General features: G+C 42.4%; 1 long non-coding RNA gene across 1 annotated transcript in view; it reads right to left on the reverse strand.

Moving 5' to 3' along the window:
• LOC141107254 (uncharacterized) overlaps positions 1 to 27598 on the reverse strand; it is a 52335-nt gene that overhangs the window by 18377 nt on the left and 6360 nt on the right. The window contains exons 2-3 of the long non-coding RNA XR_012235842.1: positions 12054 to 12182; positions 11657 to 11870 (exon numbers count right to left, since the gene is read on the reverse strand). This is a non-coding gene — a long non-coding RNA (uncharacterized lncRNA). The remainder of the gene's footprint in view (positions 1 to 11656; positions 11871 to 12053; positions 12183 to 27598) is intronic.

The raw sequence follows: 27598 nt of genomic DNA on the forward strand, positions 1-27598 counted from the left end.
AAACACCACCACAGCATGAAGCTACCACCACCATGCTTCACTGTTGGGACTGTATTGGACAGGTGATGAGCAGTGCCTGGTTTTCTCCACACTGCTTAGAATTAAGGCCAAAAAGTTCTATCTTGGACTCATCAGACCAAAGAATCTTATTTCTCACCATCTTGGAGTCCTTCAGGTGTTTTTTAGCAAACGCCATGCAGGCTTTCATGTGTCTTGCACTGAGGAGAGGCTTCCGCCGGGCCACTCTGCCATAAAGCCCCGACTGGTGTAGGGCTGCAGTGATGGTTGACTTTTTACAACTTTCTCCCATCTCCCGACTGCATCTCTGGAGCTCAGCCACAGTGATCTTTGGGTTCTTCTTTACCTCTCTCACCAAGGCTCTTCTCCCCTGATAGCTCAGTTTGGCCAGACGGCCAGCTTTAGGAAGGGTTCTGGTCGTCCCAAACGTCTTCCATTTAAGGATTATGGAGGCCACTGTGCTCTTAGGAACCTTAAGTGCACCAGAATTTTTTTGTAACCTTGGCCAGATCTGTGCCTTGCCACAATTCTGTCTCTGAGCTCTTCAGGCAGTTCCTTTGACCTCATCATTCTCATTTGCTCTGACATGCACTGTGAGCTGTAAGGTCTTATATAGACAGGTGTGTGGCTTTCCTAATCAAGTCCAATCAGTATAATCAAACAAAGCTGGACTCAAATGAAGGTGTAGAACCATCTCAAGGATGATCAGAAGAAATAAACAGCACCTGAGTTAAATATATGAGTGTCACAGCAAAGGGTCTGAATACTTAGGACCATGTGATATTTCAGTTTTTCTTTTTTAATAAATCTGCAAAAATGTCAACAATTCTGTGTTTTCCTGTCAATATGGGGTGCTGTGTGTACATTAATGAAGAAAAAATTAACTTAAATGATTTTAGCAAATGGCTGCAATATAACAAAGAGTGAAAAATTTAAGGGGGTCTGAATAATTTCCGTCCCCACTGTATATTAATAAATAAACTTTTTTATCTTTATAAGAATGATTGGTGTATATATATGTTTTATCTTTACCATGGGGAATACCATTTAAAAGCCCATCTTCTACAATACCTTTTTCTATCTAATATATATCTGGCTGGTTCCCCCTAGGTGTGGAGTGTGTGGAACATGGGTTTCCCTCTCTATTAGGCCCTTACTCTAACAAACTCTTAACATGTTTACGCATTTGCTGAGTAATTCTTCCTGGACCACACTTTGCCGACAGCAGTCCTTCCAACATTGGAGTGGGAAGTTTGTTCCTAAAATCAGTTTTCATTAACTTCACAGATGAAAACACACGTTTTACCTCAGCTTGACCCATGGGGAAGGGAAAGCATAATTTTTGCAAATTTAACCAGATATGGGAATTTAGGTACTTTCAGATTGCCCTGAAGGGTCCTGATACAGCTTTGTCCTACCATGTGCCAATAAGAAACATATTTGTCAGTCTGAGCAACATCTGAGAAATCTGTCACTTGGTATTCAATAAATTCAGTATACAGTCTATCAAAATCTGATGGGGAACAATTTGAGAAAAATTTGTTTCAAGGTTTTAGTAAAGCCAACGGCTGAATGATTATGTTTCCAATGGGCATCCGTTTTTTAATGGCAGTTACTGCTCTTGTGTAAAATGTTGTTACTTGGACCATGAACAGTTGAACAGCTGACAAATCCTCTACTGTAGACAAATGTTCCCTTGTTTGGTAGCCAATAAAAATGTTGTCTGTTTTCACTCTGTGTGGTCAAATGCATTCAGTACATCATTTTCAAGGGAAACCAACAGGTTTGGCTTGATAAAGTATCCCATAAGAATTTTAAGGAGATTGCAGTACTTGAATTACAAGTCAGGTAACATAGGAGAATTGCTCTACAAATTGATTGAATTGGATGAAATTTATCAAAACTGCTTGAAGAAACAGAAAGTAGCACTTAGTGATAGGATCCTGTAGTGGATTTATCCTTTCCACAGTTACCAAGCGGTCTACATCATCACTTGACTGAAAACAACTTAACAGGGCATCATATTGATTGAGAATGCGGTTGATACACTCAAGCATTGAAAAGTTACTGGTAGAACAAAGCTGTAAAATCTTTAGATAATCTGCCTGAAATTCATGATACAACTGTATATGCTTGCAACTATTGTTATATATGTCTTTACATGCATCTGCAGCACACAAGGCAGCAATCTGGCAGGTACAATGAATGTGAAAGATGAAAGGCTGCTCTGCTTTCAAGCAGGATAGATACATTCTTGGACCAATCATGACACTTTCACCATCAGCATCAAGTGCCATACCATTCCTCGGGGGGGAAACATTGTTTAATCTGCTCAGAAAGAGCATCAGCAGTAGCTTCGGTGAGATCAACAAGGCGGTAGAACTGATACTGGGTTTTACCAGCATCTTCATGAAAATAAATGGCCACCATGGCAAATATTTTGGTTGTTGAAATGTCTGTAGTTTCATCAATCAGTAATGAAAAGTGACAACAGGAAAATTTTTGGCACAACAGCTCTTTACAGCACTTGGCAATGATGTTTTTGATTAGCATGGACCCTTTTTTGTAAGCTTACAACAGAGGGAACTTGCTAATTTGTCTGTAAACCAGTCAGCCATGCTATTAGTGAGATTATCTAACAAACGTAGTGGCAAATTTGTTTGCCAATAAAATGAACTATTTTCAACTCAGTTAAACAAGTTTTTTTATGAGCCGACACTTCTGATTCTGTGCTTTGTTTAGCAAATGTAACAATTCCAGAGTTGGCTTGCCTGGCTGCAGCAATATACTTGTGCTTGTAGCTTGCAGCATGACTACGGACATCACGAACACCACCATGTGCTATACTGAACGATTGTTTTCACCACAGGCACTTTGCATTTTGTTTTGAATCATCATGTGCTGATAACCAGTATTTGAACTGCAGACCTGTTAGCCATGAGCCTGAGAAAGAGCAATTCTTCAGTTTCTTGCATTTTTTGCCAGGAGGCTGAGGCGTTGCACCTTCCATACGTTCCATTTGTAAAGTGCAGCTGCACTGCACACACTGTAACCTAAAACACACAAACTGGACTGTTGCGTTACCAACAACAGCTGTTAAATGTGTCAAACTTTAAAATGAAATCAAAGAGCCCTTTAAAATCTTGTCACCATTCTCTGGGAAAACTAAAGCCAAACCAGCCCAGACTGAGCCCTCTTAAATTTCAGTAATTGTATAAGCAACCTACTACTGCCTTGTGTACTGCAGATACCTGCATGTCTGACGAAAGTCAGGAAAGCTATAGTTGTTAATGAAAACTGATCTTTTGGAACCTTGTAAAAAAAATATCAAAACATATTAACTTCAATTAGAGATGCATCACATGTGAAGATTGGTTTGGAGTCTTGGAAGGTGTCTAAAAAAGGTGAAGAAGAAAAACCATGTTGTTTGTCTGTGTTGACCACTTGCCTTATGCAGTAGGCTGCAAAGGCAAAATGTGAGTTTGCTGTATTAGGCCCAGTTCACACTGTTGCGACACACGCTCCGACTTTGGGAGCACATGTCACATGATGTGTATACATCAATGGTTCCCTATGAGAGCCGTCTTAACTTGTCTGACATGTGTCAGTCTGACTTTGAAAAAGGTTCCTGCACTACTTTGGTCCAACTTGGACACAATTTCAGCCAATTGATTTGTATGTAAGATCGCATCCAAGGCAGATCATCATCTTAACTGATCCGAGTTGTGGCATGTGACTTGTGCTCTGAGGATCTTGAAGGGCAACCCCATGCCAAAATTTTTTAAAAAATGGTGTGGGGTCCCCCCCAAGACCATACTAGACCCTTATCTGAGCCGTCGCCCAGCAGTTCAGGAAAGGGGGAGACGAATGAGCCCCCCCCCCTCCTGGACCATACTAGGACACATGCCCTCAACATGGCCCTCTGTGCCCCCCACCCCAAAGCACCTTGTCCCCGTGTTGATGGGAACAAGGGCCTCTTCTTGACAAAGTCAGCTCCCACTGTCTGCCATGTCTTATATAGCCATGGGACATGGCCATCCAGTGATGTCATCCAGCAACCCCGCCCCTTATGACATCACTGCCCCATCATGCACTGGGCAGTGATGTCACAAGGGGACAGGGTCTCCAGATGATGTCACCAGATGGCCACGCTCCATGGCTATATAAGAAATGGCAGACAGTGGGAGCCGACACAACAGCGGAAGCTAGCGGAGGGAGAAGTCATCAGTGGAGGGAGAACTGCCAAAAGAACCAAATGAAGAAGACATCAGCGGAAGGAGAAGACCCAGAGGGAGAGGATCAGAGGGAGAAGGAACATAGGGAGAAGATCCGGAGGGATAAGATCCGGAGGGAGAAGAACCAGAGGGAGAACACACGTTGGAGCTACGACAGGGCAGTCTTCATTTTAAATATGAATAGATAGGGGTACAATGTACTCCATACACACTCACATGGGGAGCTGGGATCTGCGGGCACCTTGTTAAAGGGTCTTCCAGATTCTGATAAGCCCCCTGCCCGCAGACCCTCACAACCACTGCCCAGAGTTGTAGGGAATAGGCCTTTGTCTCTATAAACATTGGGAAAAGGTGCTTTGGGGTGAGGCGCGCTGAGCCCCCCCTGCCTCAAAGCACCCCCCCATGTTGAGAGCATGTGGACCCCCTTTCCTGACCTGCCGGGCTGCGTGCTCGTATAAGGGCCTGGTATATATTTTGGGGGGACCCCACAACAGTTTTTTTAATTTTGGCATGGGGATTCCCCTTAAACGCTTTTCGACCGTCTCAGGCAGATATACTGTGGCAGAAGGGCACGTACAGGCAGATTAACGTACCTGTACATTGCCCTTTGAGAGGCGGCTCATGGGCGCGTGCCGCACACCGGGAGCTCTGTTACGGCGATCGCGGGTCCCGCAGACCCGATGTCCGCAGGGATACCTGCGGTGAGGAAGAACGGGGAGATGCTAATGTAAGCAAGCATCTCCCCGTTCTGCCTGGTGACACTGTCACTGATTTCTGCTCCCTGTGATCGGGAGCGGCTATCAGTGTAGTGTCACACACAGCCCCCCCCCACAGTTAGAAACACTCCCTAGGACACACTTAACCCCTACGGAGCCACCTAGTGGTTAACCCCATCACTGCCAGTGACATTTTTACAGTAATCAATGCAATTTTTTAGCATTGATCACTGTATTAATGCCAATGGTCCCAAAAATGTGTCAAAATTGTCCGATGTGTCCGCCATAATGTTGCAGTCATGATAAAAATCGCTGCCATTACTAGTAAAAATAAAATTATCAATAAAAATGCCATAAAACTATCCCCTATTTTGTAGACGCTATAACTTTTGGGCAAACCAATCAGTAAACGCTTATTGCGATTTTTTTTTTTTACCAAAAATATGTAGAATACGTATCGGCCTAAACTGAGGAAAAAAATGTTTTTTAAAATGTTTTTGGGGATATTTATTATAGCAAAAAGTAAAAAATAATGCGTTTTTTTCAAAGTTGTCGCTATTTTTTTTTTAGAACTGCAGAGGTGATCAAATACCACCAAAAGAAAGCTATATTTGTGGGGAAAAAAAGGACGTCACTTTTGTTTGGGAGCCACGTCGCACCACCGCGCAATTGTCAGTTAAAGCGACGCAGTGCCGAATCGCAAAAAGTGCTCTGGTCAGGAAGGGGTTAAATTCTTCCGGGGCTGAAGTGGTTAAAATCCATACCAGACCCTTTGAGGGACCCCACACAGTTTTTTTTTTATTTTGGCATGGGGTTCCCTCCTCAAGATTCATACCAGACTCAAAGGGCCTGGTATGGTCGGATCAAAGTCGGATCCTGTTTATTGAAGTCACATGGAAGTCAGACATGAAGTCGTAGGGCAAAGTCGGATTGGAAGTCATTTGACTTCCATGTCGGAGCAGTGTGAACCTGGCCTGAGTGTGAAAGATAACCACTTACTGTTAGATGAGCTGGTTGTCTAATCTGGTGGTGGTGTCTGTAGAGACACTCAGCTGGTTTCTCAATACACTGTAGACCTTTCTAGGGAACAGTCCCCAGGCTCCCAGTCCCTACCCACCCAAGTTCCTACACACATTAACAAAGTAGACATTCACAAAACACTGGTTTCCAAAATTGACATACTTATCAGAGGACAGAGTTCCAATAGAAGGGTTCTGGATGGAGGCAGTGCCAATAGCTGGTCAATAGTGGTAGCGTGACTTTCAGCCCAGGCAGTGGCGTAGCATAGGTTGTCAACACCCAAGGCAAGGCAAGTAATTTGCACCCCCTAACCTGTGGACTTTTAGCACTCCCTGAGTCCCCTCCACTAATACAGTATTAAAACCCCTTATGGTACATTTTAGGAATATATATATATATATATATATATATATATAAACATATAATCTGTAGTTTATTTACTATATATTTATTATTATTTAATGAATATACTAAGGGAAGACTATACACTATATTACCAAAAGTATTGTGACACCTGCCTTTACACGCACATGGCATTCCGGTCTTAGTCTGTAGGGTTCAATATTGAGTTGGCCCACCCTTTGCAGCTATAACAGCTTCAACTCTTCTGGGAAGGTTGTCCACAAGGTTTAGGAGTGTATCTATGGGAATGTTTGACCATTCTTCCAAAAGCGCATTTGTGAGGTCAGGCACTGATGTGGACTAGAAGGCCTGGCTAGCATTCTCCATTCTAATTCATCCCAAAGGTGTTCTATCAGGTTGAGGTCAGGACTCTGTGTAGACCAGTCAAGTTCCTCCACCCCAAACTCGCTCATCCATGTCTTTATGGACCTTGCTTTGTGCACTGGTGTGCAGTCATGTTGGAACAGGAAGGGGCCATCCCCAAGCTGTTCCCACAGAGTTGAGAGCATGAAATTGTCCAAAATGTCTTAGTATGCTGACGCCTTAAAGTGTATGTTGATCCAAAAAAATAAATAAAGATCCTGTTCCTTTAAAGCATGTTATACAGCACAGTGCCTGTGCTGTGTCATTTGGCCCCCTGTATTACCTGAAATACCTGGCTGATCCTGCCAGTTTCTTCCTTCCCCCAGTACTTTGACCATGATATATCAGGGTTGCTGAGTGTTGTCAATTTACGTGCCTCCATCATACTCTGTTATCTGCAGCTCTCCTGTGTCTCCCTCTGTCCTCCTCCCCCCTCCCCTCCCTGCCTGTCATCTCTCACTATTGCTGATCTGCTCCTCTCCCCACTGCTTTAAAACTGATCTGTATATCATCCCCTCTGTCAGATAAAAAGCTGTATCCTAGTGTCTGTGCTTTATAAAAAAAAAAAAATCTACCAGTGTCTTCCAGCGACCACATGACTCCAGGCTCTCTGCTCCTCTCCTCCCGTCCTCCCTGACTGACGTCAACCGGGTAATCTCAGCCCCACCTGCTCAGACGGGGAGAGCTGAGAGCCTAGAGTCATGTGATCACTGGAGGACACTGTTAAAACAGATAGAAATTGTTTTTTTTTTAATAAAGCACAGGCACTAGGATACAGGTTTTTATCTGACAGAGGGGATGATATAAAGATGAGATAGTGGCTTACCAACAACTTTAAGTGTTCCCTTCACTGGAATTAGGGGACCAAGCTCAACCCCTGAAAAACAACCCCACACCATAATCCTTCCCCCCACCAAATGATTTGGACCAATAATAAAAGCTTGCAGGCTGCGGGCAGCCAATCAGAGACTCCGGCTGTGAATAACGAGGAGCCCTGACTAATCCGTAGAAATGTTACATCAGGGTTATTGGCTGGCTGCTCTGCTGTATCACGGGGGCAGGAGGGGTAAAAGATGGGCGGCAACAAGGATCATCACCCCACCCCCAACACAAGGCTGTGTCCTCCAAGCCAGGCTCCTGCACACAACCAGGTAGCAGGGGTCACCAGGGGGGAGCATTTGCGGCTGTTTTTCTGCACTTTCCCTCACTCCCCACACTATCCTAGTAATGACGACCTGCCCCCCTCCCCCCGCATCCTAGTAATGATGACATACCCCTCCCCTCACCATCCTAGTAATGACATCCCCCCTCCCCCCGCTATCCTAGTAATTATGACATGCCCCCCTCCCCCCAGCATCCTTGTAATGATATGCCCCCCTCCTAGTAATGACGACATGCCCTCCCCTTCTGGTGCTGCTCAAATTGACACAATAAAATCTAGGGCCCCTGGAGCCTCCAGCCGGAGGTGTTGGATTTTTTTTAATACATTTTTTGTAAGTGTTAGCAGTTGCTGTAGGAGGCAGTGTGTCTGTTCAAGCGCCATGCACTTGCTCTGAGCTAGAGAGAAGTTCTGTGAACAGCTGAGCGGCACTTTTCAAACAGCAGATTCCACAGCCCTGAGAGACACCAGACTGAATGGGGGAGACATAATTGCATGGAGCGCGGTGTGGAGAAGACCGGGAAGACAGACAGTCAAGTGTCGGTGAACTCGTCTCGGGGTGCCAGTGAGTCCGTGCCAACTGCTGTGAAGGTCTGAGTACCTGTCAGTGTGAACATCCCTAGTATGATACCAAGGTCTCTGATGTTTCATCTCGGTGTAAGGCTTCTGGTCCATTGGTCGTGGTTCGAATCAGTATTGACAAACAGCCCTCTCTGATCCTCTGTAACGGGGGATCATGAGTTTCTGGTAAGCGGCCAGTCTCATTTATGGTGGTGGAACAAGCACTTTTTCCTTCTCACAGCAAGAATCTGTTTTGTGGAACTATTTTGAGTTTCATACATATTTTATATCACTTGGGTGATTCACATTTTTGTATATGGACTTTTATATAATATTTTTGGTTTATCATTTTTGAGTGATCATCAATGTGTTAATGTGTTTTGAATTTTATGTTTAACGCACTAATGGGGATCCTTTCACTCATCTTTTAATTATTTGGTTTGGCGATGATGTGTATGATCTCTAATACTTTCTAGCGCGATTCAACCCCCCCTTTTTTCCACCTGTCTGTTCAAGCTGTCATTCACCATTCTCACATGTGTCCAATCTTTCCAGGGTGGGAAGGTACAGAGAATCCTCAATAGGTGAGTGACCTGAGCAGAGCAGTGTCTTACCTCAGTTATAGAGGTCTCATCCCAACTCTCAGCTGGCACTCTCCTCCTGCCTCGCTCTGTTTTGTCTGACAGACAGGTTGCTCACTGTTCCCCCCCATTGTAAGCACACTGCCACACTTCCCTGTCCCAGGCTGCTCTCGGCCATCCACTGCATTCAGGAAACTCGGGCACACGTGGATATATTTTTTATATTCGTTTGAATAGAGTTTTGAATATGTATTGTGACCTTTGGTGCTTCTAGTGATGGGATGGTGAAGCCGCGGGAGATTAGTGTAATATATAGAGGGTTTAGGCAACAATTGTTTGACTTTTATATATTTTAGGCTGTGATGATGAAAGGTGTTTCCGTATACTTGTTGTCCTAGATGTTGGTGGTGAGGAGATCCGTAGAGTGATCCCTCCCATCATTAGCATCATTGACAGCAGTTTTGAATGGCCAGATAGGATGGGTGTAACTGTTATAAGTAGTGAATGGAAGGTTAGGCACCAGTCACTGATGAAATCCACACCCAGGACAATACGCGTCTGGGAATAGGAGCCAGACCCTCGTTTTTTTAATTCCGTGGTTACCACTACCTATGCAGAAGCCCCTTGGAAGCTGATTATCTGTTCAATACGCTGGCACGGCTGAGTGCCAATTATGTGAGTGCGTTATCTTGATTTTATTCCGCAATAAACACTCTGAAAGAGAGCACTAGATTTCCTTCTGTTTGATTTACATATACTGTTGATTGAGAGCGTACAATACTGACAGGAGGTGTTGGAGATTGAAGTGCAGACCAGGAGCAGTCATCTGAGATTATGCCCATTAGGGGACTGCTTGCTTGGACCCTCTGGTGAAACAGGGGTCTAAGTATAAGGTGAGTGGCTATCCATTCACTGGTGGAGGATTACTATTGACAAGCACATTTATTTTTGTGAACATGGAGGTGGAAGATCACAACCTACTATTACAATGAACTTTGGAGCTATTTATTTTGATTGATTTTCACTATTTATTTGAATGTAGCAAAATTATTCTGCCTTTCAAGCAAATATTGATACACACATATATATCTTATTAAATGTTTGATACACTTTTGCTAGTTGCGCTGCAATAAATTACCCTAAACACATGACTTCCCCCAGCCAATGAGAGAGAAGGAGGGGTGTGGACTGGGGAGAAGGCAAACTGGAAGCAAGTTACTGGATTACAGAGCTCGGCTGGGGCCCTGTGGGAAACTAAGCAGATTGGAGCTGGACTCTGTCTCTGGGAATCTGTAGTTCAGCTGGGGCATCAGGACCCAGCACACTCGGGATAACGCAGGACAGAGACAGGAGAAAAGGGATAGATAAGGCTGCTGTGTGCAGCATTAACTAATGATGTGGTAAGTTAAGCCAAAGGTCATGTAACTCCAGTGAACAATACAGTTTGTCCCATTGTGATCTTCCTGATAGTCATAGACTATAGAGGTGAGGAGGGGGGACTAAAATGTTAATGTAATTATAATGGGTGAGAAACTATCCACCTCTTTCGCAGTAGGGTGAAAGAGAAAAGAGAACTGGAACAGAAAATAAAAGAATGAAAAAGCAAAGAGAGGAGAGAGATTAGAGGGTAACAGAAACCCGGGAGGTGGGCAAAAAGGAGAGGAGGGGGGGAGGGGGGTTAAAGAAGATTAACCCAGCAGGAGTCAGCCAGAGAAAGAGGGCCTTTGTGTTTCTTGGACTGAGGAAAATGGGCTATTAATCAAAAAGTAAGTAAAAGTAGAGACTAATCAAAATTTGCGGGGAGGTAGTGGTTTAGAGCAGATAATTTCTTGACAAAGCTTACCGCTGCAAATTGTGTATTTGCTCACCATGATATGAAGCCAAAGGGAATGCTTCAGGAGGAGTTGCAGCAGGCAGGTAGTACTTGAGCGCCACTCAAGTGCCTTGAGTGGCACTTTTGTTGCTATCTCACCACTTCATATTTAGCGGGGTAGAAGCACTCTTCTTCCTTTGGTTAGTATTCATCTTTGTCAGGCACCCTGGCTAGATTGTTTTATACAATATTATTTTCTATTTTATATATTTGTGTTTTTTTTACAGATATTTAATGCATTTTCCCCTGAAGAGTGGATTAAAATCCACAAAAAGCATAGGGATTATTTGGTGCATCTCATCTCCATTGGCTGGTTTAACCAGTTTCATATGTACAGATTTTATCTTTCTACTGTTTCTAAGGTGGTCCGTGTCATCTAAAATGGCTGTTATATATACCCTACAATGTATTATCTTGATGCAGCGGTCATATATTTATTATACAATGTATAATTTATTGTTGGTGCCAGTTTCTTACATACAATGTTTGTTACACGTTGTCATTATGGACACAAACCTATGAATAGATTTTTCTAACCTGTGATGTAATCATTATTTAGCAATCAACATTGTGTCTTTATACTGACTGCGTTTCTGTTGCCCACATACCCGTATATAAAGTCCCATGTTATTTATTTTTTGTTTCTACTAAAATTTGCGGGGAGTTAGTGGTTTAGAGCAGATAATTTCTTGAGAAAGCTTACCGCTGCAAATTGTGGATTTGCTTACCGTGATATGAAGCCAAAGGGAATGCTTCAGGATGAGTTGCAGCAGGCAGGTGGTACTTCTGCTTGTAGGCAGACAGCTGACCTTGTTTTTAGTTCAGTTCACTTGATCCAAGGAGGGCAGCAGGCAAAGTCATTGGCGGCAGTGGTGGAACAGGATGAGCCTGGTGGAAAGTGGCCTGACTGGAAGAGTGGGAGTCCAGGGAAAGGAAAACCAACTTACGACACAAAGACAGAGAAAAACAAACATGAGACTTAGTAGAGCCGTTCATTAGTTAGCAAAGCACACTGCAATAAATTGTTTTTTTGCCTACCATATGATATTAAGTCAAAGTGAATGCATCAGAAAGGGTTGCAACAGGCAGGCAAGCATTACTTCTGCTTGTAGGCAGATAGCTGACCTTTTATTTGGTGCAGTTGCAGTTCACTTGATCCAACAGGGGAGCAGCAGCAGGTAGGCAAGGTGTTGGAAGCAGTGGTGGCATAGGCCAGTTAAAGCAGGCATGATTGGGAGTCCAGGGAGATCCAACCTAACAGCACAAAGAGGGAGAAGGAGAAAAACCAAACATGATAGTATAGCTGTCTCTGTCGTTGGCATGCATGCCGAAGATGCATTCACCTTGCACAGTCAGCCAAAATTCACATTCTTACAGGCAGCCGCCGCCTGTACCAAAGATTTACGAACAGGCTGCAAAATAGGCCCACATTTACAAACTGTCTATAAATTTACAGATGGTTGACAACCTGACTATGAGTGGATCTGAAGGAAATTTGGATGAATCTGGGAGGACTTAGGCTGTCCAGGTGTGTCTCCAACCAGACAGAAAAACATCCAAAAAATTATTTTGTAGACTCCAATGATAGAAAAAGCAACTAAGAGGAGTTGGAGAGCTCCCTGACTCACATTAGGTTGCTCACAACAGTAGGGTACCCAGCAAGTTATCAGAAAAAAACATGCACCAATTGAAGGAGCACCAGACCATATGATAATAGCGTCCAAATTAATTTTTTGGTTTATACTAAAACAACAGCCAACACATTCAGGGGACATAAAAAGTCCTCCCTTCATCAGAACATCAGTTAAACTAAGAGACTTGAATGGACTCAAAATGGGGCTTTCCTTGGTGAATATATGCAGATCGATTAGAAGGGTTGCTAGCCAGCAGCATCTGCGTGAGCAATCAAGAGAATTAATCAAGATAAACTATGTCTCCAACCAGACAGAAAAACATCTAACAAAATTGATTTGTGGCTGTGTAAGAAAAAAATGATAGAAAAAATAGCTTGGAATCATTCTATTGAAGGTGAAAAATACCACAGGTTATGAATGGGTTAACTACTATGACAGCACAATTTAAAAAAATGGGCTATTGCAATAGGGCTAATTAAACTCAATGGGGCAGGAAGGTACACATATCTTATGTCCTATAAAACCACAGTGGTGCAAAACATTTGTCTGTTGTAGGAGAGTGTAAATGCACAGCTTACACCACCTGTTTACAAGATGCCTCTTGTATTTTATTAGATTACAATTAAGCATAAATCATATTTTATAACAGCAAAGACTTAATCTCTTTCCATTTTCTTTGCTTTCCTTTAATTATTGTTTTCCTTTCATACTTTCTTCCTTGTTTTCCTTTAGTTTCACAAAATATCCCCCGAGTTTATTCATCAGTTACACATTTATTTTAGAACAGCTCAGCCTTCTTACTGAGCTATGAAAAACATTTTATTAACTACATTTTTCCCTTTTTAAGGTTTCCAAAACAAATGAGCAGGCAGAAGGGTAAAGAATGTCAAGAATGCATAATGGATAAGGACAGACATCACAAAAACCTTGTACAAAGCCCATTCAAGCAAAGCCATTTTTGGAATCTAGACTATTCGCTGTGGCAAAAATAATAAAAGCAATCTCAAATCAAATAAGGGAAAAGCGTCTGTAAATAAAAACGTCATATTCCACAAGGTGCCCAAAAACAACCTAACATGGCTGACTAATTGAAAGAATTAATCTACAACAGAACATGTAATATCTTACATCCTTATAACCACTACTTCTAGATGTGAAGCGTGGTTCTTAAACCATTATCAGGCCCATTGCAGATACAGTGGAAGCAGTCATAAGATGGATACATACAGGCAGGCCACACACAAGATAGGTTTGTTCTTAAGTTGAATTTGAGTGCAAGTTGGAACAGGTAAATTTTTAAGTGTAACTCCAATGTATTTATGTTTTTTGGGCAGCATAGGGAAGGCTGTCCCTGTGACAATTGGACTTTGTAAGTTTTGGGTTGTACTTGAAACAAGGATTGGTGATAAAGCTTCAGTGGAGACACCTTTTTCCCATAATAACTCTTACAGGAGTGATTTTTCCTTCCTAGGGGCAGATTTCCTCTCACTTCCTGTTGTCTCCCTCCGTTTGTAAGTATGAGTTGTATGTAAATGAAAAAAAAAAAAAAAAAAAAGAAAGGGACTTTAAAGGTGTTGAATCTCCTCTCAGTATAATTATCAATATACACTTAATTAAAAGAGATCTTTATTGTAAAAATTTTTAAAATTTATGATGATGGAGGTTAATATATACCACTTGTAGATAGAAGAAACATAGTATTAGCATATCATCAGAACCCAAAGCACCCCAAAGATAGAGACCCCTACTTATGTATGTAAACAGTATAATTTTAGAGGTAACAAAAGGTAACTTCATGTATTTAACCATATCACACAAGGAGGGAGTAACTCAACTCGACGCATTTCGCCTTTGTTGGCTTCTTCAAGGGCTTGGGAGGGTGCAGTAACAATGGGTTACTAGAAAAAAGATGATATACATACATAATATATATTCACAAAACATATTCATCATCATCACTTTTTTCATTCAATACATATTCATCAAATTGACTTACAGTTTTAAATTAGACTGTGACTCAGGAGGATCCAGCAAAGAGTCTAATTTCATGTGGCCAAGCACCAAACACTGGAGGCTGTATGCGTTGTATGTAAGTTGGATGTTTGTAACTCTGGACTGCCTGACAAATAATCATAGGACCATATCTTTAAATCCACCAAACGCTACTGAATTCTACTGTATTTGAAATTCAGCTGTTGCAGATATCAAATTGAAAAAAAAACATCATAAAGAAAAAAAACGAAAAAAAGAAAAAAAAGGAAAAAAATTATAATCTACTGTTTAAGTTACTGCTATAGTCCTGTAACAGGATGGGTGATTTGCTGAATGATTAGACATAATGCAAACCAGGGTCAGAATGGCAATGATCATGGGTACAGTGCAGAATAATACAAAACAGATAATGAAGGCCCCCGGAACCACCTTTAGGTAAAGGGAACCTTGAGTGCTGGAAGAATGGCATCGCTGTGAGCGTGAACCTAAAATGGATGTTAAGTAGCTCCTTTAGGATTGGCTACAAAGACCTGAGGTGACTGGGTGAAGCCTGAACTCTAGGAAGAGGCTACGCTAGGCCACGTCCAACTGAGGAGATTCAGCTGTCACAAGAGTTGCCCACCCTCCCGCCCGTTGTGATGTTTTGTCACAGCTTTATTGGTGGTTTTGACCTAGCCAGCAGTTAATGTTGCTTTATGGGCTATGCCCTTAAGTTAAATTCTGGGATCAGTCTAATGCCTGTCTGGCACTAATGGTAAGGAGGCCTCTTAGACTATGTAAATTTATGTTCTAAGGGGGCTCGCAGTATAACTGTGACTGATATTGTTGTTTGGTACCTTAGGTGTGTGCACAGGGTGTGCCAGCTGTTCCTGGACACACCCTAATCAAACCTTGCACATTAGCATTAGCGCTTTATGTGCCAGTGTGAAGATAGAAAAGATCTCCCTCTTACCAAGCTCTTCTTTTTCAATGTGTCAGCAGGGAGATAAATGTGCCAGGGCCATATATATGTAGACAGACACACACATGTGTTTTTGAGCTTTAGGGTGCACACAGTGGTACAGTTGTTACTTTTGCAAAGTTCTGTAAAGCTGTCCTATTTCCAACTTAATCAGCTTTCATGTCTTTTTGGGGGGCAAGGTATTGGTTTATTAGTTGGTCATAAATGAGCCTACGCTTCTCAGCAGTTATGAAAGCTGTACAAACATGAACTTTTCACAACACTGTTGTTCTATCAGGGTAACGTTTTGCTGTATAGCATGAGCTCTATAAGACTATAACAGAGAAGTAGAAGTCAGGATGAACATAACTACTTCTGTAATACACCACAGAACACAGATATTTGTGATAATCCTCATAAACAGTATCCCTCACAGTGAAGTCTAGGGTAGCTCTGGTAACACAGGTAAACAGCTGGAGGGATCCAAGGAAAAAGGACGGGGACAAGATATTGATGGGAACAAGGGCCTCTTCCCCACAACCCTGGGCCCCTAGTTCTCACCCCCAATGTGAATGAGTATGGGGTACATAATACCCCTACCCATTCACCAAAAAAGTGTATAAAGTAAAACAAGACAGCACACAAGTTTTTGACAATTCCTTTATTAAAAAAATAAAATAAAAAACAATGTCCCTTGCTGCAGATTCATCTTCAATCATGTCACCCACCACACCGCTGGACCCAAAAAAAGAAAAACCTCCACCCTTGTCAAAGGCATCCCTGCCGACTGCTCCTCTGTCTGACATTTCTTAAATAGGTAAGGAGCAGAGTCACCTGATGATGTCAGCAGGAGACTCGCCCCCTTGTGAGGTCATCAACCCAGCATGCCCTGGTCGGTGATGTTACAAGGGGGTGGGGTCACCCGCTGATGTCATCGGGTGTCTCTGCCCCTTACCTATTTAAGAATTGTCAGACAGAGGAGCAGGCAGTTGGCGGGGAGCCTTCGCTGAGGGAAGGCTTTTTTTTTTTTTTTTCTGGGGCTGGCGGTGTAGCCAGCGGCGTGATTGAGGATGGATCTACATTGGGAGACATTGTTTTTTATTATTTTTTTTATTATATTTAACCTCCCTGGCGGTATTCTCGAGTGTGGCTCGGGGTGAATTTTAACTACCAAAAGCAGTAACCCCCAGCCACACTTGGGATTGCATCGCAGGATTCATGTACAGCTTACTTACCTTGTCCCCAGGATCCTGCACTGTCCCCCTGCTGTGTCCTCCGCCGGATCATTTGCCTGATTCATCATTGTTCGGGCTCAGTTCCCCGGCGAGCATCACGATGCATGGAGGTGAAGCCCGGCTGTAAATTCAAAAAGTGAAAAATACATAACACACATAACACACTAAAATCTGTAAGATTACATTACTGTATCAAATCATTTCTTCTCCCTTTTGTCCCTAGTGCTTTGTCCAGTGCCCTGCCCGCAGTTTTATATTTTATATATACTGTTCTTTCTGCCTGGAAACTTGAGAATGTCCATAGCATCCAAAAAGCATCCCTTTACGTCAAAAGCGTTTTTTTGATCAGCTAGAAAACAGCGATAGTGACTTAGAATCACTTGCAGAATTGAGCAATAGTGATTCTTGGGGAAATTCATCATCAGACACTGAAAGTGACGACAGCGATGATTTTGCGACTGAGCAAATTTCTGTGTTTTTGTTTTGATTACATTATTGAAAAAAAATTTATTATTATTATATTATTATCTGTTATAATTATTTATACTTATTTATTATATTATAATTTATGATTTAGTGTTTCAAACTTTATCATACCCGGGATATTTACTAGACTCTACCGACCTGCGTTTCTTTTAAAAACTATTGGCGTGGGGTTCCTCTTAGAATTTATACCAGTCCAGATTGGGGGGGACCCCACGCTGTTTATTCTCTGACTTTTCTATTGCCGGCATTCTTTTGTTTTCATTCAGCTGTCAGTGGGGAAGCCCACTGACAGCTGATGAGTCATCGGTTGCTAAGGACGCGACTGTCGGCTTTCTGGCCCACTCTTTAACAACCAGCTATTCTTCACACAAAATTCGAATCAGTTAATAATTTTTCGACTGATCCAAATTTGAATCGTTCTGAAAATTTGGAATTCGATAGAAAATTAATAAATGAAACAAAACTAAATGGATTCCGAAATGAATCAACTAAACAAAATTAGTAACATAGCGAATCTATCTAAGACAAAACAAATTTTTCCGTTCTGCACATGTCTACTTATGCAAGTTCTGACAGTGAAGGGTCTATTACCTGGCTTCAGGTTGCTTGCCCAGCTACTTCTGCCTCATCAGGACTGGCCTCTCTGAGTTGCTAAGGAACCTATACTTACTGACCATGTCCTACAACCCAAAGAGTTGTAGGAAATAGAGTTAAAGAGACAAGCGCCTGTATTTGAATTAATGTGCACTCCAATCCCATTTAGCATAAACATATCCAATGGCTCTGATTGGATAAGAACTATGTATCCTATTGCTGGATAAATATACATACTGCTTTACTTTCATTTCTTAAACCTTGCCTGGTGCATTCCCTGTTTAGTTTAGTAAATCTTTGGAGACTGGTTTATTTAGGTCTCTTTTTTAGATAGGTGGTCATAAAGGCCAGTAAAAACCAAGGTTTTACTGCCCCACAGCCACCCACCCACCCAAACTGTAAAATAATAGCCAATTGGGGGGCTGCCCGCATGCTGCAGTTGCTGCATTTTTAACTCAGGGTTCAGAGTTTGACAAGTGGCATCACTTGTCAAACTCAACCATTGAGCTCAATGGGGGTGTGCAACAACCGTGTGCAATGCACAGGATTGCATCACAGTAGTACAACATTATAGGGTTAAATCAGGTGGTCAGGAGGCAACATAACAACTCCTCACTGCCTGTCCATTGTGCTCCAAAAAGCAATTCAAACACTTTTCAGAGGGCACCACTGAAGAGAAAAAAGAGCCCTTAAAATGTTTTATATGTACATACAAGTGCTCGTGCAGGTGGCTGTGGCCTTTTTAGCTTTTTAGCTATTGGTTCCCACAATGAAAAGCACTCTATAAATGGAGGATGGGTGGATGAATGAAAGGTCTGCCTCCTCCATTCATAGAGCACATTTCATTGTGGGAACTGATAGTAGCTTCTATAAATGGAGGCAAAAAGGGCGGACATAGTTGGTACTTTTTCTAATAAGTTTTTATTAGAATTTAGTGTTATAACAAAACTTAAAGAAACATACAGTATTCAGATGTGAGTAGCATTGCAAAAGCATATACAGTGCAAAAGAGTAAATGGTTACATAGCATACAAGTAGATATCACAAATTAGTGACAAAAGGAACATAGAAAATTAAGTCGGCATGATTGACAAGTCTCTGTGATCGCTGAAGCCGCTCATATTAACCCCTGCAGCACCAGAAGATCATAGCTGTGGGGTATCCAGGTGCAGAGAAATTAGGATTTCAACCAAATACAGCAGAAATCAGCACATGGCACACTCCTGATTCATTGTAAGTTCCGTCCCTGGTGCTGTTTAAAACAAATCACTAAGCTTGAGCTTTAAGGCTGCATTTACACTTACCCCCTGTGTTTCTTTTATTCAAATGAGGAGAAATCGATCTGAGAAGTAAAAACAAACATTATACTTCCCAGGCCTCTTTCTTCTACATTTAAATGGATTTGTATTTACATGCGTTTACATGTGTTTGATGTGTTCAGATGCCTAATCTCCCTCTGGACACACAGATTTCTATTTTCTTTAAACAAAGGTAAATGAATGCACCTAAATGCAGGTAAGCACACAGTATAATTTATACAATTTAAAATCATTATATAAATGTATATAATTGAAAATAAACTGCGCTTATGATAAACAAAAACAAAAAACGCAGCTGCAACAATAAATCAAGTGAGATATTATCACGAAAAAGAAATAGGTGAACAAGTATGTTGCACTTAAATGAAATAAACCGTAAATAAATCATATAAACAAGGGAGTCCAAGAGTCACAAACGTGGCACAATAGTGAAAGTTTAAATGTTGTGTCACCAACTTCCTCCACCTTGTGTGACCGCCACCAAAAAAATAGGATGTGCTCTTACCAAAGAGTGTTGATCACCTATTACGGGGGTCAACATAGGTTTGTATGTCTGCAAACACTCCATGTCTGTAAAGAGGTCCACTCAACAGACACTTCAAGCCACCACTGGGGAAAACATAAGGTTTCTTTTACTCCAACCGTGACATCAGGTCAAATACCCCAGATGAGAGACAAACGCCACAATGGTGTAAAACCTTTTTTACCAGGATTTAATGAAGGCAATGCACTTACATGAAAAGACGATTAAAACAGCATGTACTGGACACAGTGGTTTCAGAGGTAGATTCTCCAAACGCGATGAAAGGAAATGACGCTATCAAAATATGTTACATTTTTTGTTTTGAATGTGATACTGCTTTAAAGGGGATATAAACCCCAGGGTTTTTCACCTTAATGCATTATATGCATCAAGGTGAAAAACCTTCTGTGGTGCAGCTGCCCCCCAGAGCCCCCCCTTTTCTTACTTGAACGATCGTTCTAGCATCAAGGATGAGCACAGCAGCTCCAGCTATATGACAGCCTCTTATTAATATGGTCAGTATCACAATTTATAAACTCTATTAGTTTATTAGTTGTAGTGCTGAATTTTCTCTTTTTGATGTCATATGTCATACTACAGTTTATTACTGTGAATTGGACACTTGCTTGTATTTGTCTGTTTCTTAGGGCCTTGACACACATTAGAAAGGTGTCACTCTGTTTGCTCTTCATTGGATAGATTGATAGCAGCAGGAGCCATTGGCTCCCACTGCTGTCAATTAAATCCAGTGACATGAGAGCCAGGGGGCGGGGCCGAGTCCTGCGGTCTGTGCCAATGGACGCAGCAGCAGGGCTCTGGAGCGTGCCGTACGTGTGCCTCCATGGAAATCTTCTCTCCATGAGGGCACTCGATGAGGAAGAGTCAGGAGCGCCACTGGGGCACCCCAGAAAAGGAGGATCAGGCCGCTCTGTGCAAGATGCTTGCACAGAGCAGGTAAGTACAGTAAAACCTTGGATTGCGAGCATAATTCGTTCCGGAAACATGCATGTAATTCAAACACTTGTATATCAAAGCGAATTTCCCCATAAGAATTAATGGAAACTCAGATGATTTGTTCCACAACCATTTATTCAAAGGTCTTTCAGTTTATAGTCCATATAAAAAGATCGTAACAATGTGATAGGTTGTGTAACCATAAAATGTCCATTTACAAATGACAGCCTCCACAGGGGGATTAGAAGCAAAATCCAGCAGGAGCTCCAGAGTATATAAGAGAAGAGAGGCACCTCTAAGTGTAGCAATATGGTTACATTTAACCACTTCAGCCCCAGAAGGATTTACCCCGTTCCTGACCAGAGCACTTTTTACAATTTGGCACTGCATCGCTTTAACTGCTAATTGTGCAGTTATGCAATGCTGTACCCAAACGAAATTTGCGTCCTTTTCTTCCCACAAATAGAGCTTTCTTTTGATGGTATTTGATCACCTCTGAGGTTTTTATTTTTTGCGCTATAAACGGAAAAAGACCGAAAATTTGGAAAGAAAATGATATTTTCTACTTTTTGTTATAAAAAAAAATCCAATAAACTCAATTTTAGTCATACATTTAGGCCAAAATGTATTCGGCCACATGTCTTTGGTAAAAAAAATGTCAATAAACGTATATTTATTGGTCTGCGCAAAAGTTATAGTGTCTACAAACTAGGGTACATTTTCTGGAATTTACACAGCTTTTAGTTTATGACTGCCTATGTCATTTCTTGAGGTGCTAAAATGGCAGGGCAGTATAAAACTCCCCAAAATTACCCCATTTTGGAAAGTAGACACCCCAAGGAAATTGCTGAGAGGCATGTTGAGCCCATTGAATATTAATTTTTTTGTCCCAAGTGATTGAATAATGAAAAAAAAAAATTTACAAAAAGTTGTCACTAAATGATATATTGCTCACACAGGCCATGGGCATATGTGGAATTGCACCCCAAAATACATTCAGCTGCTTCTCCTGAGCACGGGGATACCACATGTGTGGGACTTTTTGGGAGCTAGCCGCGTACGGGGCCCCAAAAACCAATCACCGCCTTCAGGATTTCTAAGGGCGTAAATTTTTTATTTCACTCCTCACTACCTATCACAGTTTTGAAGGCCATAAAATGCCCAGATGGCACAAACCCCCCCCCCCAAATGACCCCATTTTGGAAAGTAGACACCCCAAGCTATTTGCTGAGAGGCATGTTAAGTCCATGTAATATTTTATATTTTACCACAAGTTCCTTTTTTTTTTTTTTTTTGCACAAAGTTGTCACTAAATGATATATTGCTCACACAGGCCATGGGCATATGTGGAATTGCACCCCAAAATACATTTAGCTGCTTCTCCTGAGTATGGGGATACAACATGTGTGGGACTTTTTGGGAGCCTAGCCGCGTACGGGGCCCCGAAAACCAATCACCGCCTTCAGGATTTCTAAGGGCATACATTTTTGATTTCACTCTTCACTGTCTATCACAGTTTCAGAGGCCATGTAATGCCCAGGTGCCACAAACCCCCCCCCCCCCCCCCCAAATGACCCCATTTTGGAAAGTAGAGACCCCAAGCTATTTGCTGAGAGGCATGGTGAGTATTTTGCAGCTCTCATTTGTTTTTGAAAATGAAGAAAGACTAGAAAAAAAAATATATTTTTCTTTTTTCAATTTTCAAAACTTTGTGACAAAAAGTAAGGTCTGCAAAATACTCACTATACCTCTCAGCAAATAGCTTGGGGTGTCTATTTTCCAAAATAGGGTCATTTGGGGGGGGGTTTGTGCCACCTGGGCATTCCATGGCCTCCGAAACTGTGATAGGCAGTAAAGAGTGAAATCAAAAATATATGCCCTTAGAAAGCCTGAAGGCGGTGCTTGGTTTTCGGGGTCCCGTACGCGGCTAGGCTCCCAAAAAGTCTCACACATGTGGTATCCCCGTACTCAGGAGAAGCAACAGAATGTATTTTGGGGTGTAATTTCACATATTCCCATGGCATGTTTGAGCAATATATCATTTAGTGACAACTTTGTGCAAAAAAAAAAAAAAAAACTGTCTTTTTCCCGCAACTTGTGTCACAATATAAAATATTCCATGGACTCGACATGCCTCTCAGCAAATAGCTTGGGGTGTCTACTTTCCAAAATGGGGTCATTTGGGGGGGGGGGTTGAACTGTCCTGGCATTTTATGCACAACATTTAGAAGCTTATGTCACACATCACCCACTCTTCTAACCACTTGATGACAAAGCCCTTTCTGACACTTTTTGTTTGCATGAAAAAATTATTTTTTTTTGCAAGAAAATTACTTTGAACCCCAAAACATTATATATTTTTTTAAAGCAAATGCCCTACAGATTAAAATGGTGGGTGTTTCATTTTTTTTTTTTCACACAGTATTTGCGCAGCGATTTTTCAAACGCATTTTTTGGGGAAAAAACACACTTTTTTAAATTTTAATGCACTAAAACACACTATATTGCCCAAATGTTTGATGAAATAAAAAAGATTATCTTAGGCCAAGTACATTTATACCAAACATGACATGCTTTAAAATTGCGCACAAACGTGCAGTGGCGACAAACTAAATACATTTTTAAAAGCCTTTAAAAGCCTTTACAGGTTACCACTTTAGATTTACAGAGGAGGTCTACTGCTAAAATTACTGCCCTCGATCTGACCTTCATGGTGATACCTCACATGCATGGTGCAAATGCTGTTTACATTTGACGCCAGACCGACGCTTGCGTTCGACTTTGTGCAAGAGCAGGGGGGACAGGGGGTGCTTTTTTTTTTTTTTTTGCTTTTTTATCTTATTTTTAAACTGTTCCTTTCATTTTCTTTTTTTTAATCATTTTTATTGTTATCTCAGGGAATGTAAATATCCCCTATGATAGCAATAGGTAGTGACAGGTACTCTTTTTTTGAAAAAATTGGGGTCTATTAGACCCTAGATCTCTCCTCTGCCCTCAAAGCATCTGACAACACCTAGATCGGTGTGATAAAATGCCTTCCCAATTTCCCAATGTTGCTGTTTACATCCGGCGAAATCTAAGTCATGAAATGCTCGTAGCTTCCGGTTTCTTAGGCCATAGAGATGTTTGGAGCCACTCTGGTCTCTGATCAGCTCTATGGTCAGCTGGCTGAATCACCGGCTGCATTCTCAGGTTCCCTGTTGGGACAGGAGAGCCAGAGAAAAACACGGAAGACGGTGGGGGGGGGGGGCATTCCCTCCCACTGCTTGTAAAAGCAGTCTAGAGGCTAATTAGCCCGCTAGGATTTCTTTTACATGAAAGCCGACCGCTGGCTGAAAAGAATGATACGAAGATGATACCTAAACCTGCAGGCATCATTCTGGTATAACCACTCAAAGTCCAGCAACATACCAGTACGTTGCTGGTCTATGTTGGGCATATATTGTAAACTTTTTTTTTCATGCAGCCTGTGGGCTGAACGAAAAAAAGAGATTGATCAGTGGGTATGCCCACCATTAGAATACCTCCCTTCATCCACCCACTTCTAATGATGGGCATACATGCACCATTTATATATGCCGAAGCATGGGGGCATCCTCCTGCAAAAGGTAGGAGCAAATCGCTCCTCCGCCCCTGCTGCCCCCATGCTTCGGCATATATCACCTCCGCTGGAGTCATGGCTTTATATATCGTGGGAGCAAACGCTGTTGCTGTCAAGATAAATAAATCCGCGCTGCAGCTGAATGGCGTACCTGAAGACAAAAAAATGGTTAACAATAAAACACAGTAAACAGTAAAGTATAAAAAAAGCAAACATGATAAAACATAATAACAATAAAACATTGCAGAATAGAATACAGTAAAAAAGAGCAGAACAATAGAGAGAGAATAGAGAGAGAGAGAGACCCTGTGAAAGTGTGCCTAGTCTGTCCAGTGCTGTACCCTACGCTAATACTCAACTAGTGTATGGTAGCGTTGAAAACATTCACCAATGCAAAGACCAGGATTGTCAGGACTGGAGGGACAATAATAGTGGGTGTCACGCCTATATCCGCGCTTGCTGCAGACAAGACATCTTTTTTGGGAGGGTTCGTTGGGTAGAGGTACTCGGGAGGACATAAAGAAAATGCCTCTCATGCAGCCGACTGCCTTTGGTTGGGGATGTGAATGGGGGTAGTACGGGTGCTGCAGAAGTGGTGGGTTCCCGATTGGGATTGGCGAATGCAGCAGGAAGGGCATTATGGGCACGACGGGCCTGTGTTTGTCTTCTTCTTGGTGGCAGAGGGACACTACTTGTGCTTGCCACCTCACCAGCTTGAACTGCACTTATGGGACTCGCCATGTCACCAAGTGTTACTGCAGTGCTGGTTTGACTACGACCGGGGTGTGCTAGGCCACTGGTGCTTACCAGTTCACCAAAACGCTACCAAAAAAACTGTTAGCGATCGCAAGGATCTGGCCTGACTCTGCGAATGCTGCAGTTATGCGTTTAGTGTTTTGTAAGTGACAGTGATCGATCGATACTGCACTTGGGTGGGCTGGGCTGAGGGGCAAAATGCAGGTGCTAGCAGGTATCTGGGCTGATCCCACTAACACTGCGTTTTTGGGAACCCTAAACTGCTGGGGACGCTAGTATAGATCTGATCAGATCAGATATTGATCTGTTCAGATACTATACCACTAAGGGAGGTGTATGGTGCGTGCGTGGGTGTTAGCGGTACTGGCGCTAACCTGATGCTGCCTGGGGCGACGCAGACCCTATCTGACCCTAAAACCTAACTTATATCACCGCCGGGCGATCAGGGGGCTAAACCTTTATTAGGTAATAAACGGCGGGTGCCCTGACACTATAAAAAATAAACTAACTAACCAGCGTCACCCGTAACAGTTATACGGTGATCACTGGTGAAAGTGTTAACTAGGGGGCAATCAAGGGGTTAAAACCTTTATTAGGTAGTATATAGGGGTCTCTGACGCTATAAAACGCTGACGGCTTACCTAAATATTTACCTCCCTAACTAGCGTCACCAGTGACACCAATACAGCGATCAGTAAAATGATCGCTTAGAGACACTGGCGACGGGGGGAGATCAAGGGGTTAAAACTTTATTAGGGGGGTTAGGGGGGTATCCTAGACCTAAAGGGGGCTACCACTAACTGCCCTACCACACTAACTGTCACAAACTGACACCAATGCAGTAATCAGAAAAAAAAAAAAAAACTGCTTGGTGTCACTGTGAAAGGGGGGGGGGTGATTGGAGGGTGATCAGGGGGTGATCGGGGGGTGAAAAGTGTGCCTGGCGTGTTCTACTGTGTGTGTGTGTTGTGCACTCACATCGATGTCTTCTCTCCTCGGCGCCGGAACGGAAAATACTGAGCCGAGGAGAGATGACATCACTTCCTCTGCCGCTGTTTACTATACAGCAGCAGAGGAAGGATTTCATTGGCTGGGAGCGATCGCGAGGGGAGGAATCGATGGCCTCCCCCTCACCTCTGATCGCTCTCGGACAGAAGCCGACCCCCCACCCGCGGGAGGCTGATCACGTACAGGTACATGATTTTGCCAGCCCGTGCCATTCTGCCTTAGTATATCTGCGTGAGGTGGTCGGCAAGTGGTTAATGAAGGTACAACATTTAGCAACTCACATGGTTGATGATTAAAAGAGGCACATTTAAGTATGCAGGCATCCGGGGTAAAGCTGTCCTCATAGACCATCCTTCGCACCACCGGCTCTCACCGCTGTCAGTCTGCAATAGTGAATGGGAAGACTTCCCTGCAGTAGAGCGATCTGAAAGTGAGGCTTGAACTGCTCATGGAGTGCAGCATGGAAGGGATGACGTCGATGGCGGTGCGGAGGATGGTCTATATGGACAGTTTTACCCCGGATGCTTGCATACTTAGATGTGCCTGTTTTAGATCCCTTTCACACTGGGGCTGAGGGTCCGTTAGCGGTAAAGTGCCACTAGTTTTAGCGGCGCTTTACCGCTGTTATAGCTGCGCTATTCGGCCGAGGAAAGAGTTAATAGCACCCGTTTTGCAGTGCTGCCGAATCGCTTTGCAGGTGCTTCGGCAGCGCTGCCCATTCATTGCAATGGGCAGGGGCGGTGGAAGAGCAGTGTATATACCGCTCCCCCACTGCCCAAAATATGCTGCTTGCAGGACTTTTTTTCCTGTCTTGCATGCGCACCGCTCCAGTGTGAAAGCACTCGGGCTTTCACATTGGGGTGGCTTGAGAGGCGCTTTTCAGGCGCTTTACAGGATCTTTTTTTAGTGCTAAAATGCCTGAAAAGTGCCTCAGTGTGAAAGGGGTCCTAATCATCAACCATGTGAGTTGCTCACATTAAATGTAACAATATTGCTACAATTAGAGGCGCCTCTCCTCTCTTTTATACCCAGTTGTGACTTGACGCTACTTGTATATCAAGTCAAAATTAATGAAAAAAAAATAGCTTGTCTTGCAAAACACTCTAAAACCAAGTTACTCTCAAACCAAGGTTTTACTGTATAGACATGTTTGTTATTTAAAAAGACAAAAAAAAAAATAGCCCTAACAATCACTTTAAACAGGTTGATTGTGGAAGTACATGGCATGTGAAGTAAACTGTAAGGGCAAATTATGCATGCAATTTACAATCCTGGAGTAGTAAATAAGGGTCCATTCTTGACAGAGAATAATCTGAGCATCATGTTTATGTCACAGTACATATCTAACAACGTGCTTGCATCTGTTAAAAAATGTAGACTTCAAAGAATAACATAATTTACTCTTATAAATATACATTCATATGGCCTCATCTTGAATAAACAATTTTGTGGGCACTAGTACACAAAAGAAAATTGCATACCTATATAGTAGCTTATACATGGTACACGTTTTAGGTCACCACAAAAATAATGACACTCTTATCCAGAGAAAAGGTTTATCGATCTCTAAAAATAGGTTCCTGTTTTTTTTTAGGAAGCACTCTGCTGGCCCCTTCCATCACCCCTGA

This window comes from Aquarana catesbeiana, linkage group LG09 (assembly GCF_042186555.1).
Source record: "Aquarana catesbeiana isolate 2022-GZ linkage group LG09, ASM4218655v1, whole genome shotgun sequence".
Classification (NCBI taxonomy): Eukaryota; Metazoa; Chordata; class Amphibia; order Anura; family Ranidae; genus Aquarana; species Aquarana catesbeiana.